The following is a 6,221-nucleotide window of genomic DNA, read 5'->3' as shown; positions in this document are numbered from 1 at the left end:
AGATCCGAAGACCACTTCAAGTGTAACTGAGCCTGTACAGTTGGCCTCTACACCTGGTATGACGCCTTTAAAGGTCGTTTTAGTGGGTTTAATCCTCGAGGGATCGATGCCCATTTTCCGCACTGTATCCTGGTAAAGCAGGTTCAGGCTGCTGCCGCCGTCCATAAGGACTTTAGTGAGGTGAAATCCGTCAATAATTGGGTCTAGAACCAATGCGGCGAATCCGCCATGACGGATGCTAGTGGGGTGGTCCCTTCGATCAAAAGTGATCGGGCAGGAAGACCATGGGTTGAACTTTGGGGCGACTGGCTCCATCGCGTATACGTCCCTTAGCGCACTCTTCCGCTCCCTCTTGGGGACGTGGGTTGCGTATATCATGTTCACCGTCCGCACTTGTGGGGGAAAACCTTTCTGTCCACTGTTGTTTGGCGGCCGGGGCTCCTCCTCGTCATCGCTATGCAGCCCCTTGTCTCTGTTTTCGGCATTTAACTTGCCTGCCTTCTTGAACACCCAACAATGCCTATTGGTGTGATTGGCTAGTTTTTCGAGGGTGCCATGTATCTGGCATGAGCGGTCGAGTATTCGGTCCAAACTGGACGGGCCCGGAGTATTTCTTTTGAATGGCTTTTTCCGCTGACCGGGTTTAGAGCCTTTGAATCCGGCTTAACTGCCGTATCCTCAGCATTGTCGCCGTTAATGCGGCGCTTTTGCTTGTTGCGACGCGACCTGCCACTGCTGTCCTTGGTATCCGAATTACCAGGGCTCTTGGTCATGTTATTGCTGCGAGCTAGCCAGCTGTCTTCTCCCGCGCAAAAGTGGGTCATGAGTGTCGTGAGGGCTGCCATAGATTTCGGCTTTTCCTGTCCTAGGTGCCATGCAAGCTACTCACCGCGGATGTTATGCTTGAAGGCTGCCAGGGCCTCTGCGTCCAGACAGTCGACAATTTGATTTTTCTTGGTTAGGAACCGTGTCCAGAATTGTCTGGCCGATTCCTCTGGCTGCTGAATTATGTGGCTAAGGTCATCGGCGTCTGGTGTTCGCACATAAGTGCCCTGGAAATTGTCGAGGAATGCGGCTTCCAAGTCCTCCCAACAACCAATTGATTCTGCTGGCAAGCTATTAAGCCAATGCCGAGCTTGTCCTTTAAGCTTGAGCGGGAGGTATTTGATGGCGTGTAGGTCATCACCGCGGGCCATGTGGATATGAAGGAGATAGTCCTCGATCCATACCGCAGGATCTGTTGTGCCATGATATGATTCGATGTTCACGGGTTTGAAACCCTCAGGGATTTGATGATCCATTACTTCATCTGTGAAGCATAGTGGGTGTGCGGCGCCTCTGTATTGGGCTATATCACGACGCAGCTCAAACGAGCTTTGTCTACTGTGTTCGGCCCGGCCGGATTGACTGTATCCGGAGTGACGATTACCGTCTCGTGCCGTGGGGCGCCCACGCGATCCGTAGGTCGATATTGTTTGCCTTGCCTTGTCCTCCAATATATCTCACAGGTCTGGCGCATTTTCCCGTGCCCTGGTAATTTTTGAGCGGCGCCGGGGTGCGGCTTGAGTGGAGGGCCGAGAGGCTTCTCTGTCGCGGCCACGTGGTGGCCGATCGGCCGCATCATGCGCTGGTGATGTAGGTTTAGGTGCTTCCTCCTCTAGTCGGGGTAGCAACCTGCGCTTTGGGTAGCTCTTGGAGGTGCGTTCGAGTTCATACTCTTCGGCCGCAAGGACTTCAGTCCATCTGTCGGCTAGCAAATATTGATCAGCTCTAAGCTGTTGTTGTTTTTTCTTGAGGCTGCTCGCCGTGGCCATAAGCCTGCATTTGAAACGCTCTTGTTCAACGAGATCCTCCGGCACGACAAATTCGTCGTCGTCGAGGCTTGCCTCGTCTTCGGAGGGAGGCATATAATTATCGTCCTCGACCTCTCTGTCTGCCGCTCTCTCATGAGGGCTGGCTTCTCCATCCTCCTGTGCTGAATCTTGCTGGAGGTGGTTGTCTTCGGCATTGTCCGGGGTGTTATTATCTCCCGTGTCGGAATCACCGTTTTTGCTTTGGCGGGATTTAGAGCGGCGCCGCTGATGCCGACGCTTAGGCTGCTTCTTGGAGGGGTCATCCTCCGCTGTTCCATTGCCATTGCCTTCTTTTGGGGTGTCCACCATGTATATATCATACGACGAGGTGGCTTTCCAGTGCCCTATAGGCGCTGGTTCTTGATCGTCTCCTGCATCGGCGTCCATACCGTCGATGTATTCGGAGTCGAAGTCGAGCATGTCGGTTAAATCATCGATAGTGGCTACGAAGTGGGTGGTGGGTGGGCTTTGAATTTCTTCATCATCCGCATCCCAACCTCGCTAACCATAGTCCGGCCAGGGCTCTCCTGATAAAAAGAGAGACTTTAGTGAATTCAGAATATCACCGAAGGGCGAGTGCTGAAAGATGTCCGCGGCGGTGAACTCCATGATCGGCGCCCAATCGGTTTCGATCGGTTGGGGCACAGAGGGCTCGGAGTCTGGAGAGGAGTCCGACTCCTTGGAGTCACGGGCTTCGCAGAGAATAGGGCTGGTGTTCGGCTCGATCGCTGTAGAGATTGCAGCCCCCGAGGCGGTGTCCAACCACCCATCCTCGATTGGCACAGTTGGCTCCGAATTAAGGGTCAGGGCTGATGCGGGTGCGGCCTCCAGGGCACTGTTCAGCGGCAGAGCTAGATCATGCCCATCGTGACAGTGCGGCGCGCTCGGCCACGGCTCGAATCCGTCGAAGATCAAGTCTCCACGGAGGTCGGCCGTGTAGCTCAAACTTCCAAATCTGACCTGATGGCCAGGGGCGTAGCTTTCGATCTGCTCCAGATGGCCAAGCGAATTGGCCCACAGTGCAAAGCCGCCAAATACGAAGATCTGTCCGGGGAGAAAAGTCTCACCCTGGGTTGCATCGCTGTTGATGATCGAAGAAGCCATCGGGCCTAAAAGTGACGACACAGAGGAACTCTCAATGAAGCACTAATGTCGGTGTCAAAACCGGCGGATCTCGGGTAGGGGGTCCCAAACTGTGCATCTAGGCGGATGGTAACAAGAGGCAGGGGACACAATGTTTTACCCAGGTTCAGGCCCTCTTGATGGAGGTAAAACCCTACGTCCTGCTTGATTAATATTGATGATATGGGTAGTACAAGAGTAGATCTACCATGAGATCAGAGAGGCTAAACCCTAGAAGCTAGCCTATGGTATGATTGTTGGTCGTCCTATGGACTAAAACCCTCCAGTTTATATAGACACCAGAGAGGGCTAGGGTTACACAGAGTCGGTTACAATGGTAGGAGATCTACATATCCGTATCGCCAAGCTTTCCTTCCACGCCAAGAAAAGTCCCTTCGGGACACGGGACAAAGTCTTCAATCTTGTATCTTCATAGTCCAGGAGTCCGGCCGAAGGTATAGTCCGGCTATCCGGACACCCCCTAATCCAAGACTCCCTCACCCGTGACGTAGTTACCTATGACTATCCAGATGATGATGGATGCCCTCACACTAAGAGGGACCTAAGAATATATCTCCATTGGCAGAGGAGCAAATCCCACTCTCGAGCTATCTAATCGCTTGCCAAACTTTTCGATGAACCCGTAAGTTATCGTTATGACCACCTTGTTACAAATGACGTGTGAGCAACCCCAAGGCCCATCGTACGGTAGGAAGTGACTTATGATGCTCTCATGGTCTGAGGAACTAAAATACATGCCAACACTCCGTGTTATAACAATTTATTACAAATGATATTATCTCAAACTATAACAAACAAGATTGGGACAATTCAATATGATTGTTCTTCTAACGTCATACTCTCAATGTTATTTCAGGACTATCATTACAATTAATGATATCCTGAGATCCAGAAAACATGATCACTAACAACACCCAAGCCAGTGACAGAGGCAAGACTAGGAACCTGTATTTTACTATTTATCATTCCACACGTGCATATGAGTTTTCCACTGAATTGCATATTCCAGAATCATAGCCGTTATAACATGAGATATAAAATCTTAATTGTGAAAATGGAAATATAATAATACAATATTATTGCCTTCAGGACATATTTCTAACATTCGGGTCAGAATAATTCCTCTACACTCTAGCCAGTTCCAACTATGCTTACTTCGGTACTGACAAGGAGTGCATGGAGGGTCCAGCGTGTCTGTCATTCGTTGGATATGGTGGATTCTTTAGGAGTTAGTGGTCATTCGATGCTTCGACTCTGTGTGACTGTGGTGGCAGTCCTTCAAATAATCCGGGAGGGGTAGTTGTGGTGTCTACAGGTGCAAGACAAGCAGATTTAGGGATCTTCCTTAGTAGCGCCCAATGATGGCCTTGTATATGAGATGGGGACACATGGGGTGTGCTTGTAGCTGTGTTCTTCCCATCTTGAGAGGCGGGTGTTTAGTGTTTCTTGTAAAGCCATTAAGCGATGGTGTTTTTCTTGTTATGAGAATGATGGTCGTTGTTTTAGTTCTTCTCCACTCGTTCTCTAGTGATGACGGGGCATATTAGTGGTTGGTGACTATGGACCATGGTTGACGTGGATGCATAGGACTCTTTAGTTATTTTCTTGGGTCCTTTGTGTATGTTGTCGGAGGCAATTGTATTCTCTGTTTATTTATGTTTTTACTTGGCTTTGTATGGTTTCTTTATGTATTAATGTATACGTGTACACTATGTCATGTGTTCAAAAAATAGCCAATTTCACTACAATACAATTGCCTACAATAACAAAGAAGTTTTCGATTTCTATCTGTATGGGTTTGGTCCGCCCTTGTCTGCTGCCTATGTAATTGTTTTATGTTCCTATTTGTTTTTATTAGCCAGACAATTGCTCATTTTAAAAGAGTGCATCTTTTGAATATGAGAACTTTAATTAGGTATTTGCATATGACATTTTTTGTGTATTGTTTGTTTAAAATGTGCAACTAGGTTAGTTTGCGTATTTTGAAGCAGGAAGGTGTGGTAGGTGTGCATATTGTGTTTCCTGGCTTGTATTTTTGGCAACAATCTGGCATTGGGTATATATATTGGGACCTAGAAATATTTTTAATGAGCGGACAATATTTTGTTTAGGACTGAGAGTATATCAACTAGAGGGGGAGGGGGTGAATGGGAGATTCAAATTTTCTGTCGAAACTTCGAATCAAAACCAAACACTACAGCGAAATAAACTAGGAAGATCAAGTGCTGAAGATAAATAGGCTGATCTTGGCTGAAAGGTAAAACTAAGGGGAAGACTAAGCAAATCTTTCATGGAAAGATAAGATAATAGTCCAAGTATAATAACTCTCAACTTTAGCTATGATGGTGGTGGAACAGAAGGATAATACTATAAATAGCATGAGAGACTGAGCAACAACTGAGGGCATGAAAATAAGATGCTGATAATAGATAGAAACAATGAATGAAATAACAACACCCACAATAGGTACAATCGAGCGAAATGAAACAAGCTACAGATATGAATACATGATCATGAAAGCTATCGGCTCGTAGAGCACTGAAAGTAAACTACTAAAAGTATTATAGTAGAATAGAATGAACCAGCGATGCTCGAAGGCGACAGTTGGTTTGGTAGAACCGTTCATTCTTCTACAAAAGAGATACGTCTGGTTGGAGGGACTTCTGATAGAACATAGGAGAAAACCTATTTCTGTCCTACACTACAAAAAAAGACACATCCATGACATTTTGGGCCGAACGAATTTTTTGGTCATGCTTATGACACTTCTATGACGATAATTGTGACAAAACCCGGTATCACCATAGATGTGGTGGGCTCCTACTTCTATGACAAAAAATCATGACAGAAAATGGACTTTTTGTCCTGGGCGGGCCGGAGACGCAGCTACATGACATTATTTGGGCCGTCCATGACGAAAAAACGTGGTAGAAGCGAGGGCGAGGAAAATATCGAGGAGTCCCCGATTACGATGGGTGATCGGGGCCGAGCGATGCACGGAGGTTTGCACGTTTCTCTTGTACACGTACACACGTGTGTGCGAGGCGTTGCGCTCTAACTGAATCCGAGCGACGCGTTGGGCTCTAACTGAACACGAGCGATTGCACTAGCTACGTTACTGAACCCCGATCGATCCCTTGCTGTTAACTGAACCCGAGTGATTCCTTTGCTACTGCTGCTAACTGAAGCCAATCGAACCTGCTGCCTCCTTCCTTTGATGAACAA

Source organism: Triticum aestivum, chromosome 5A (genome assembly GCF_018294505.1).
Source record: "Triticum aestivum cultivar Chinese Spring chromosome 5A, IWGSC CS RefSeq v2.1, whole genome shotgun sequence".
In the NCBI taxonomy this organism is placed as follows: Eukaryota; Viridiplantae; Streptophyta; class Magnoliopsida; order Poales; family Poaceae; genus Triticum; species Triticum aestivum.
The sequence above is the reverse complement of the archived record's forward strand: the minus strand, read 5'-3'. Positions refer to the sequence as shown.